Consider the following 13187-nt stretch of genomic DNA (forward strand, 5'->3'; position numbering starts at 1 on the left):
AAGAAGTCTTATATATAAGGATTAAAAAAAAAAACAAACAAGAAGACACGGCCGGCCGAGCGGCACGATGGTTAAGAACTGGCTTGGAACTCCAGAGGGCCCCGGTTCGGATCCCACATATGAGGGCCAGTGACACTGCCCTCCACAGCTAAGATGCTGAACACCAGCTCAACCTGGAACTGGGCTGCTGTGAGTCGCAGGTAACGGCGTAGGCTGCAGCCCCTGTGGCAGTGCGTTGCCATGGGCTACCATGTGTAGCCAGCAGCCAGCATAAGCAGCCAGCAGCCGCAGTGAGCGGCCGTCCAGAAGCCGGTGACTGATCTGCCTCACCCGGGAAGAGCGCAATGATGGTGCCAACTTGTGCCAGTGAAGCAACGTCCTCCATAACTAGACTGAAGAACAAAAGGACAGCAACTTGTCTGTTCCCCTTCCCCAATTCCCCAAAACAAAAAAAATCTTTAAAAAAAACACCTACTTGACTTGGAGCTGATGGGTTCTGGAAAAACACACTGTTCTCCAATAAAATTAAAAAAAAAAAAAGGAAGACACATCGAGACTGGTAGGAAAGAAAGAGACAGAATGGGCTGGTCCAAAACCTATGTTTAGCTCTTGAGAATTGGAAAGGATGTCTAAGTCACAGAGGTTCCCCTGAAGGAGCAAGTATTCACAGCTCCACACCAGGCTCCCTAGCCCATGGTACTGGTGCCAGGAAAGGAACCACCCACAACATCTAGCTGTGGAAAGCAGTGAGGATTCTGACTGTACAGGTGAGAGAGAAGGATGTGGAGAACCTACACATCCTCTTAAAAGGTTTGTGCACAGACTTACTGGCTCATGGGCCCTCACCTTTGGCTCCTTCAGAGGTACAGTGACTTGGGAGGAGTCACAGACATATGGGGAGAGACTAAGTTGTGTTGCTTCAAGGCAAGAACTGGAGAGACAGTGGCCATTTTTCCTGTGTAGAATCCTCCTCTCCTGTAGCTGGCAGGTGAGAGTCATCTTTTCTGAGTTGAGCCCTTGCTCACACTGCCAAATCTCAGTATGTATTGGCCTGGTGAGCTCCACATGCTCCACCCTGGTGACTCTCTGTGACCCAGTGCTACCCAAATTGTGCAAGGCACTTTCTTGGCCACAGAAAGCAGCCCTGCCTGCATTGTACTTATTCATGAACAACTCTCTGGGGTTCCCGGACAACAGGTGGATACTGGCTGGCGGTGTGCTTTGAGACTTTCACTGAATAAAATGAGGCTCTTCCCTGCCACCAAACGAGAATTGACATTAACATGGTGAGCACCACTCACCCCATTCTGGACACTCCTTGAGGCCCTGCCTTACCAATATTTCATGTGCACAAGGTTCCATTAGTGACTGAGCAACATAGGAGCTGGCAGGCAGCAGAAGGGTACCCTGGCCTTTTTGCAGAGCTACCCCAGGCCTGGTACTAACAGGGGCCATCCTCAGTTCACAGCGTGGCCTCTCCCACATGCCTCCAGGTCTAGTAAAAGAGCCACTAAGGGGGCATTGCTTTGTAGTCCTATCAAGTAGTCCCCAGCTGGTCACAGGCCATGACTTACCAGGGTCACACGGTAGCCACCCCCAAGAGGTCCAAGAATAAAAATTCCTGAGGTTGACTTCAGACACCAGCAGAGCACCACCCAATTAACCCCACAAGTGTCACAACCAAAGTATGGTATCAGTAGGCAACCGAGCCACTAGGCGGGCCTTGCTTCATCTTGAAGAAACCAGTATTACAAGAAATGTTAAAGGGACTTCTTTAAGATGAAGATGATGAGGAAGAAAAACAAAAAATATGCATAATATAATCACAATAACTACATCTCTATCAACAATTACTATAAATGTAAATAGTTAAATGCTCCAACCAAAACACATATGGTTTCTGAATTAATAAGGAGACAAGTCTGATACATGCTATCCACAAGAGATCCACTTCATTGAAAGTAAGGTGAAAGACACACTCAGACTGAAAGTAAAGGATGGAAAAAGATATTTCATGGGAATGAAAATGAAAAAGAAAAACCCACTGGTGTAGGAATACTTATATCAGACAAAATAGACTTTAAAACAAAAGCTACTATAAGAAACAGAGATACATTACATAATAATAAAGGGACCCATCCAATAAAAGGATATAACCCTTGCTAACATTTATAAGCCTTGTATTCATCATAGAAGCACCTAAGTACATGAAGCAAATATTGAGTGACATAAAGGGAGAGAGTGACAGTAATACAATCATAGTACGAGACTTTAACACCCAATTAAGCTCAATGAACAGATCTTCCAGACAGAAAATCACAAGGAAACAGCAGCCTTAAATGACACACCAGACCAGATGGATTTAATTGATATTTTTAGGGCATTTCAACCCAAAGCTGCAGAATATGCATTCTTTTCAAGTGCACATTGAACATATTCCAAAATAGGCCACATGTGAGACCACAAAATAAGTCTCAATAAATTTAAGAAGATTCAAATCATATCAAGTGTGTTCACTGATTACACTGGTATGAAACTAGAAATCAATTACAAGAAAAAAATGGGAAAACATATAATCACATGGAGGCTAAATAATAAAATGCTACTAAAAAATGAATGGGTCAACAATTAGATCAAAAAAAGAAATCAAAAGATTTCTGAGGCAAATGAAAATAAAAATACAGTGATCCAAAATCAATGGGAAACAGCGAAAGCAGCCCTAAGGGAAAATTCATACCAATACAAGCCTGCCTGAATAAGTAAGAAAAATCTCAACTAAATTATTCAACTTCACACCTAAAGGAACAATTAAAAGAACAACAAACAAAGCCCAAAGTGAGTAGAAGGAAGAAAATAATAAAGATCAACATGGAAATAAATTAAATAGAGTATGAAAAAATACAAACGACTGAGGAAATAACAGCTGGCTCTTTGTTAAGGTACACAAAATTGTTAAATCATTAAACAGACTCAACAAGAAAAAAAGAGCATCACTGAAATCAATAAAAACAGAAATGAAAGACGCAAAGTAACAACTGACACCACATAAATACAAAACATTTTAAGAAAATGTAGGAACAAGTGTTTGCCAACAAATTAAATAATCTGGAAGAAACGTATAAATTCCTAGAAACACAGATTATTCAAGACTGATTAAAGGAAAAACAGAAAATCTGAACAGACTAAAAAATGCTAACAAAATTGATAAAAAATACTTCCAAAAAATAAAAATCTTGGACTGCATGTCTTCACAGGTAAATTTTACCAAATATTCAAAAAGCATTACTACCCATCCATCTCAAACTATTCCAAAAAAATTCAAAGGAGGGAAGTTTCCCAAGCTCAGTTTACAAGGCTAGCATTGCCCTGATTCCAAAACCAGACAAAAATATTACAGAAAACTAATAATAATAGGCCAAGAACACTGATAAATATGGATGCACATATTCTCAACAAAAGATTAGCAAATGGAATTCAGCAATATATTTAAAATATCATACAACACAACCAAGTGAGCTTACTGGGAAGCAAATTTGATTCAATATCTGCAAATCAATTAATGTGATATACCACATAGCCAAAATGAAACATAGAAACCTTTTAATCATATCAATAGATGCAGAAAGAGCATTGGATGAAATCCAGCATCCATTTATGATAAAACTCAGCAAAGTGAGAATAGAGGGAAAATGCCTCAACTAAATAAAGGCCATATATTACAAACCCACAGCTAACATCATACTCAACAGTAGCATTTTCCTTAAGATAAGAAACAAGATAAGCACCTCCACTTGTATTTACCATAGTAAGGAAGTCCTGACCACAGTAATCACACAAGAAAAAAAAAATAGAAAATGTCCAAATGGGAAAGGAAGAAGTAAAACTTTTATTATTTGCAGATGACATGATATTATGTATAGAAAACGCTAAACATTCTGCCAAAACACTATTAGAACTGATTAATAAATTCAGTAAAGTAGCAGGATTCAAAATTAATGTTCAGAAATCAGTTGCATTTTTATACACCAATAACAAACCAGACACTTGATAGTTCTCCCTACACAAACACTATCTCAGAAAATGTGTCACCACATGCTTAGAAATCACCTTTGTCACTGATCTTTCAGGTAATCAACTTACATCTCAAGTTCTCTTGTTTCTGGCTTCACTTACAGACCTAAGATATCAAAGCTCCTCCTGGGGGTAATAGGTAAAATAGCTTCACCACCCAAGATCAGCTAGAGCAGATCATTGTTCCTATTCAAAATGAAAATATACATACTTATAGAGTTACAGAAATCATAGTATCATGAACTCTGCTAGGCATAGAGTATTTTAAACAAGTCAAACAGAAACTCTGATCTCATAAAGTTTTAATTTTAATAGGAGGGACAGATAACAAGCAAATAACATGTCTGCTGCCACTCTTATCCTGTTCCTTCTAAGATCCTTCCCCTGGAGCAATGCCATTCCTGAGGGCCACTGGAGCAACAGGTGTCCAGATCTATTTAGAGTATCCTCAACCCTCAGCATGAACAGTCAGAAGAACAAGTTGGTGCAATTTAACACTCATGTTTCTTGGAAAATTAATTGTCATTATTGTAGCCTCATTAATTGTTATGCATCGAAAATATATTTTGATCATGGGCACTGGTCTTTCAATTCCTCATGTCCCTGGGGCATGAAACCACTCAACACATAGGTCAGTAACAAGAATCAAAGCTCTGACACTATATATAAAAATGAACTGGACCTAGTTTTAGCAGAGCATCTTGTAGTATGTCTAATAATTATTTTTAGTGAAGATAACTTTCTGCTTTACCCTTCTCTGATTTTTTTTGAAAAATAAAATTTTTATGGGCTAAATAGTGAAATTGCCTTTATCTCTCATATTTAGAGTGATGCTTCCTTGAGGCTCTCACTTATCTTTTCTTTCTCATGCTTAACTAGAGCTTTTGTTACATATGGAAGAGTAGACATTTATGTTCTCTCTTCCAGAACACCTTTTTTTTCCATTTCCATTTCAAATGGCAATATTACTATTTGACAGACAATTTGGTTTTGAGAATTCTAAATCCAACCTAAATCCAGGAATGAAAGGCAAAACAGCAGATTAGCCATTCAGTGAGGCCATCTCCTTGACTGCAATGATCTGCAGTGATCTGTCAAAGGAGAGTCATTACCTAAGCTTGATCACATGCAGAGAATTTCAAATGCCTTATGTGATGTGAGGAATAGACCCCTATATGACAAGAAGCATATAATTCCAAGAGCTATTGGCATCTAAAGTTTTCCTAAATATGGACTAGTATATGACAGGCAGACTGGAGAGGAAGAAAGAAACTGGGTTTTAGAGATAAAAATGAGAGACTATATCAAGCTTTCCCTTAAGCTTACCACTCTACTATATTTTTTTTCAGAATGGTAAATCAATCTTTATTCAAAAAAGATAGGGGCATCATGATTGGTGTAGGGACAATTGCAATGAGGTCTTGCAGTGAGGGATGGAGATTTGGTTTAACCCTGATGTGAAAAAGGAAGTGGTGATTAATATTCAAGAGGAGGATGGGCTCAGTAGATGGAAAGTTACTAAGAGGAAACATCAAAGCTAAAGAGAATTTTTCTTAAACCAACCAGCAGAATTCTTGATGAAGCCAGGACAGGGTGATAGGATATCTAGAGGGGTCACATACCAAGAATGGGGGATTTCACCACATTGACGTGGCAGCATTCTTGCTCAAACTAGATTCTCCATGGACAAAGAGGCAAGCCCAAGTTCAGGCCTAGTCCAGCAGAGGGTCTTTGTCAGTTACCCCTCTTGTTCAACGAAAGAAGAAATATTCTTTTCTTTGAATGATATGAAGGTTCATGTCTCATCTGGTTCTTCTTTTGTTCGTTAAGCACTAGCTGAACTATTTGTTGGGACTTCATTGTAGAGGATATTGCCTGGATACTTCAAGTAGTTAGACATTTAATTAGGGGAACTTCTATGAAAAGAAAAAGAAAACAAAGATAAATGGTTGGAGAAAAAACTCAATTTCTGAGGCTGGGGGGCAGCCCACCAAGGTTTCCTGATGTTGGGCTCCTAGCATCCTTTACATTTTAAATCTTTGCTGAAGGCACTGAGTGTTCTGATAACCTTATTCATGGAACACACAACACCAGGCACAAAAGTTGCCCTTATATCACCTTCTGTGATGATTTCTTTGAACTTTATATGTTTATATTCAAATCATCCAGGTTCCTTCGTAGGGCTTCAGAAAAGATAATTTCAGTTCTTAGGGATTCCAAGTTAGAAGAGTGGGAGAAATTTGGAAACATTAATTTGGAGAGTTATGTTCAAATATTAGAAGAAACTGCAGGAATTCAGGATCCAGTTTGATTTCTAGGCTTTTTTATACCTTCCACATGCTCTCAAGACATGCTTTTGGTACTTTCATAAAATTTCAAAACAACTTCACACTTACAGAAATGTTGTAGGCACAGCACATAGTAATTTCCCCCTACTCCTTAATCATTTGAGAGTAAGTTGATGACCTGCAGCCTTATCCTCTAAGACTTTCCTATGCATTCCCTCCAAAAAAAGACATTCTGCTATATAACTCAATACAACCATGAAAAAAACGAAATCAGCATTAATGTATTAAATTATCTAGTCCTCAGGCCTATTTCAAATTTTGAAAAATGTCCCACCACTATCCTGTAAAATAAAAGGATCCAGTCCAGTTTCGCATGTTGCCTCTATTTGTCTATAAACCTTTAGTCTCTCCTTCATCTTGGAAAGTTTACTATTCTTTCCTTGAACTTACTGATCTTATCAATTCAAAGATAAATACCAGTTATTTTTAGGATGCTCTCAATTTGGATTTGTTAGATTTTCCCACATAATCAGATTCAGCTACTGCATCTTTTGCAGGAGTATCTGAAAGTGATTGTCTGCTCTTCTCACTGCATCCTATTAATGGTCCCATATTCCAGTTTGTCCCATTACTGATGATGCCACTTCAATTCCTGGATCAAGGTGGTGTCTGTTGAACTTCTCTGCTGCAATGTGGCCCTTTTACCTTTAAAATAATAAGATTTTTTGGGGGGAAAGTGTTTAATACTTTATGAAAATCCTATTCCTCATCAAACTGTCACTATAAAATCATGGGTTCATGTTTCCTTCAATGAGTTACCATCATAATCGATTTTGATTCTCAAAATTCCCCAAATGGCTAATGATCATTCCATTCCAAATGACTTCTCTTCACCTCAACATTCTTGAGCACTTCTTAATTTCTAGCTCAAACCCCAGAGGTAAATAGTATTTTCTATATTCTAGACCTGGAATGAGGTATTTCTCCAAGAACTATTGCTTAGTTTTAAAGAGAAATAGTATTTACAAACCAAGATCTGGGCACTGGGGGTGCTTCTGGGGATGTGGGTGTCATTGGTACTAGGCAAGGGAAAATCTATTTATCGATCTATCCATTATTTATTTATATATAAACACACACTTTCATATCTAATCTATATATAACCATGATAGCTCTAATTTCAGTCCCAAATGAGTTTATCCTAGGAATTTCCTTTTCCTTTTCTGTAACACTTTTATATAACAGTGAGAATTTTGTTTCTAACTATCCTCAATACTTTGAATTATATGATCATCAACCTCCTGAATGAAACCAATCTCCTGTTTTTATAGCCAACTACACTCCCCTTGTACACAACTTCCCCCAGACATCCACCCACATAACCTGTTCTGGCTGTGATACCCTTGTCAGGCCACTGAAAACTTTGCATTCTTGCATGGGTGCCATCTACACTCTGCCTACACTGTGACACCTACACTGAGTGCCCCTGCCTAGGTGAATGTCCTCTTCTTGTTCCAACCTAACACATTTGCTGGTCCAATATTGCTACCAATACCATGTGAGGACACCTGTCTCACTCCATCTAGTTCCTTTCAGGATTCTCCCTCTATCACACATGCATGCTTTTCCCATGCTTTGTGAGTTCTAAACCAACCAGTGTGATTTTGTATTTACCCTGCTTGGGCCCAAGGCTCTGCATCTAGCCACTGAGAACCATGTTGTCTTAAAAACTGGAAGAGCTTTGCTGATAGAGGAATTTGTGGGTTTAGGGAACACAGTAGTGTCAGGGTTAAACCTAAGCATTAGTAGGGAAGTCTTCAGCTTCTGAAGAGAATAGCTTGGGTCCAGAAGGAAGCGAGGCACAATTACTAACCCCAGGAGCACAGGGAACATGTAGCATGGGTATGGGAAAGACCTGCAGGGGAGAAATGTGGCTGACACGTGTTTTGTTTTTTGTATTTTTGTGGAATAGTAAAATCCCTGACTGTGGCTGGCCTAGATGCAAGTGGTGTATCAGAGCCTTAGAAAAGGAAAGATCACATAACTAGAGACGACAGGTTAGCAATGACAGATACTTAGTCAATGGGCACTTCCTACAAATCATGACACTCACTTTTTTTAAAGTTTACTCTTACACCTCATTGCATCTCTGGCTGTCAATAATGTTAATTAACCATACCACAGGTTTAAAATTCACCCCAAAAGGAAACATTCTGTCCTAAATACAGTGCACAGGTACCAATGCAAAGAGTTGGCAAAATTTCTTGCAAGTATTAGGGTTCTGTCATACTCAAAAGTCCATGTTTTAGAGGAAGAAATAGCAAGAGAAGCATGTCCTGAAACTTGAACAGAGCAAGAACACTGTACTCGTAGGACGGTAGAATGATTCTTGTGACTGCCGAGGAGAAACACATTTCTTGCAGGCAAATTTGTGCTGCCCTGGTTGGGCCTGGGCACCTGGTAGACACTGACTGTGCTGTGTTATTGAGCCCAGTCAGCCCTGCAGCTGTGCCCAACCTGCCCCAACCCCTGCTTATTTGCATGTGACTGGGGTGCAACCCACAGCCCTGGACACATTAATAGTGTGGTCACACCCTGTGCAGGAATCAGTCCCAGGCAGGACGGAGCATGGACATGAGGGTCCCCACTCAGCTCCTCAGCCTCCTGCTGCTGTGGCTCCCAGGTAAGGAAGGAGCACTTGGGGGATTTACTCTGCTAGTGTGGTCAGTACCACTTAGACTGCAGGGTAGTTATAAGGCATGGTAACATCATTAAGAGTATGGATGTTCATTTTCATGATTTCATTCTTAGGAGCCAGATGTGATATCCAGATGACGCAGTCTCCATCCTCTCTGTCTGCATCAGTGGGAGACAGAGTCACCATCAATTGCCGGGCCAGTTAGAGCATTAGCAATAACTTAGCCTGGTATCAGCAGAAACCAGGGGCAGCTCCTAAGCTCCTGATCTATGATGCATCCAATTTGCACACTGGTGTCCCTTCGAGGTTCAGTGGCCAAGGATCTGGGACAGATTTCACTCTCACCATCAGCAACCTGCAGCATGAAGATTTTGCAACTTATTACTGTCAACAGCGTCAAAGTTATCCACTCACAGTGTTATAAACCTGAACATAAACCACGAAGCACACAGCTGAGAGTCGGCCTCCCCAGCTGCTCCTCTTGGGCCTCCATCGGCTGAGAGCATTTCTCACATGCACCCACTGTTTGATGGTGACTGGAGGGTTTGGCAGAAGTGGCCAGTGAGAACTCCTCTGCATCTTAACTCTCTTTTTCACTCCTCAGTCTTAGTGGCACATGCAACATGTTTCCTGATTTCATAAATAACAGAGATCATCACACATGAGCTGCCTGGGCTATGATATTAGTCAGAGTTCATAATGTGAAAGAGAAGCCACTCTGGGTATTCCAAGCAGGAAATGCTTAATATAGGGAGATTTACTAAAGTACAATATTTCAAAGGCCTAGGGATGTAATAACAAGGGAAGCAGATAGTGGAAATGCGTGATTCCCTGGTGCTCCCCCAGAAACAAGAGAAAATATACTGTTGGAGACTGAGGCTGTCTAACAACATGGTCCCCAGGGCTTGTGGGGGAAGCCCAGCAGTGAGGTGCTGATGCTCTCAGCTCACCAGTGATTCCCCAGTCCCCCACTCTGCCTGCAGGAACTGATGGATAGTACTGAATCTTCCTCTTCCAACTCCAAATGTCAGGGAGGGCCCCTCACTGAGCGACTTTATGGGAAATCACAGAGGGCAAAGGGGTTCTGAGAAATGTGCTTCCACAAGTGACAGTGATGATGGCGAACTGACAGCAAGCAGCCTGGATGGTCATTCTTTTTATATCTCTCAGAATTTTGCCAGTTACAATACACTTGGATGTCATTCCAACCATCATCATCAAGCGTGGATTCATAACACTAAATGTTTATTACATGTTTGACAAAATAGAAAAATGAGGGAAATATTTTACACACATAGAAATAGTTTGACAAAGAATGAAATCCTTTTTTGATTAAAAAAATCAAAAATTATGGTAAATGTGGATGGAACATTCTTTCTCTTCTAGGAGAAAATATCTCGTGTTCAAAATTTTCCTATTGTCACAGCCAGTGCATCACTGACATCCCTGGGAGATATTACAAATGCAAAACAGCAGGTTCACTTTCTACCTACTTTTAAGGGCCTACATTTTAACAAGACATCACATGTATGTATAAGTTTTAAGATGCTCTGTGTTAGAGGACATTTACTTCAATTAAATGGGACTTTGCCCTCATTTCCATTTAAGAAATTCTATTTAAATCTACATGTTGAGAACACATTCTCCTGTATTTTCTAATTAATACATAGGCATACTTTAATATTTTAATTACTGAAAATATACCTATTTTTAAGTGGCATGATGAAATATGTTAAAAATTAAATAGAGTAATGTTTTTCAGAAGCTTGAAGAATTACAAAGACCTAAGGATAAATCAAAATTACATTTAATAGTGTTACAAACAGTGGGACATAAACTTGCTTGTGCAGTTTATTTTGAGAATTTTGTTTCTTCGTGCAATTTGCCCTGAGAATGATGCTCCTTGGGTTCATACCTTCAGTCTTCACCCCAAAGGAACAATCATAGTAAAGACCCAATTCATGTACCTGTAGAAGAACCACACTGCTGAGCACTATCTGGATTCTTCAGCATTGATAACATAAACATTCATGAATACAGACATGAATTCTTAATATTATAAGTCACTAAGTTATGAGTGGCTCCTTACAAATGGATATTGTGTACAATCAGAGTAATACAATATTTGTACATCTGTACATAGAGATCGACAATTTTAGTAAAACTTATGGCACATAATAATACTTGGAAATCTATTTATTAGGAGACACAAAACATAAAAGAAATGTTTCAATATTTGAATAAAAAGAATAAAATTTATATCATTCATTAGAACATCTAACATTAAGCATGTATAGCACTACTCCCAGTAATAATAATTTTGTACATCATACAAACTTCTGTAAAATGATTACATACAAATTTCATAAATAAATGTATATATCTGCATATGTATATATTTGATACATGTGGATATACTTTTTTTATGACTAATGTAATTACTTTACGAGGTAAATAGGTTAATATGGCTGTAGTTACTCCCCATTAAAACTGGTGTCCAGGACCAGATATAGCACCTTATTTGGCTTGAGGCATTTTCTTTATGTTTTTTGTTTCTAAATCACCCACCAACTGCTGTGCTCACTTCAAAATATGTTTTCTAAGTGAAGTCCAAGGGATATAAAAGGAGATATTTTTCTTACTGTAAAAAATATATATTCTTATAGCCTATAGAAGTCCCATCATCTGTATGTTCCCAGTAATGCTGTGAGTTCTAGGCATGAGATATTATTTGTCTGAATTTTTTAAAATTTAGTGGTGAAATTTACTTGAGACATTCCTGACATAGGTCATAGGTCTTGTGATTTATAGAGAAAATAATCGAATGAAACTACTAGTAAACTAGCACAGAATAGACTGAACGGCTGAAAATTAATTCATGAACAAGAACACTTGTCTTCAAATATTGTATAAGGATACCATCAGACTAGTCTTAGAGAAAGTATATCAAAATTTCATGGAGGGAAAAATATGAAGGTTGGTCAGATTTACTTAATGGTATATTTTAAAATCTCTCTAGCATTTGTTTATCAAAAGTTGCAATGTCTCTAAAATATTGACCAGTGGTTACTCTGGCTTTTTTGGCAAATCACGGGACAAAAATTAATGTGTTTTTTTTAAATTTTTTATATAGTTATTAATATTCTTTCTATTATTATTAGTTTCAGGTGTACAAAACAATGCAATAGTTATGCTTTTCACCCCTCACAAAGTGACAACCCCCCTCCTCCCATCAACTGCCCCCCACAATATCATATATATCTATTACAATTTCATTGACTCCATTCCCACACTATACTCCACATCCTGTGACTATATGTATATAAAATTATACTTGATATACAATATTATTCAACATCAGCTTTAGATATACAGTGCTGCATTCAGGCCTCTACACCATCTACAAAGTGCTCTCCTTAATTAGACATGAGTCCCTCTGGCCCCCTAAAATATTTTGCAACATTATTGATTACATTCCCCTGACTGTCTTTTCTATCCCTGAGGCCATATGGTAGTTACCAATTTATATTGTCTCGTCCTTTCCCCTTCTCCTTCATCCCCCCACTCCCAACTAGCAACCATCAGTGTTTCCTCTGTGTCTCTGAGACTATTTCTGTTTACATTTCTCATATATTCAGTTCTTTAGATTTTCATATAAGTGAGATCATATGGTATTTGTCTTTCTCTGACTAATTTATTTCACTTAGCATAATGTTCTCTAGGTCCATCCATATCATTGCAAATGGTACAATGGCCTTCTTTATAGTGGACAGAATTAACTTTAGAAATACATACCCAATGTGATAAAAATTTTAGACACTTTTTTATGTAATAATTTCTCATATTTTATAAATAGTTGATACTGAAGAAACTTGGAGAAAATGAATACAATTTAACAGGTTGTTCTTTAGCCCAAACTGACTAAGAGTGAAACAAGTCAACCTATGTCCTAATGAATTTTAACACAGAGCCACACTGCATGAAATATTAAGGTAGAGATAACTTCATTTCTTCATTTTTCATGTAAGACGAAACATAGAAACTTAGAAAAGATTTTACCAAGAATGAAATATTCACTAGTCAGTTACCTGCAAATAAAAAAACAAAAAGAAAAACAAAAACGAATTGAG

The 13187-nt window shown here is 38.4% G+C and overlaps 1 pseudogene; it reads left to right on the plus strand.

Annotated features, from left to right (window-relative positions):
* The first annotated feature begins 8905 nt into the window (after positions 1-8905).
* LOC109377303 (immunoglobulin kappa variable 1-39-like) lies at positions 8906-9574 on the plus strand (annotated as a pseudogene).
* Positions 9575-13187: the final 3613 nt, after the last annotated feature.

The sequence above is a fragment of the Hipposideros armiger genome, unplaced genomic scaffold (assembly GCF_001890085.2).
Source record: "Hipposideros armiger isolate ML-2016 unplaced genomic scaffold, ASM189008v1 scaffold_1360, whole genome shotgun sequence".
In the NCBI taxonomy this organism is placed as follows: Eukaryota; Metazoa; Chordata; class Mammalia; order Chiroptera; family Hipposideridae; genus Hipposideros; species Hipposideros armiger.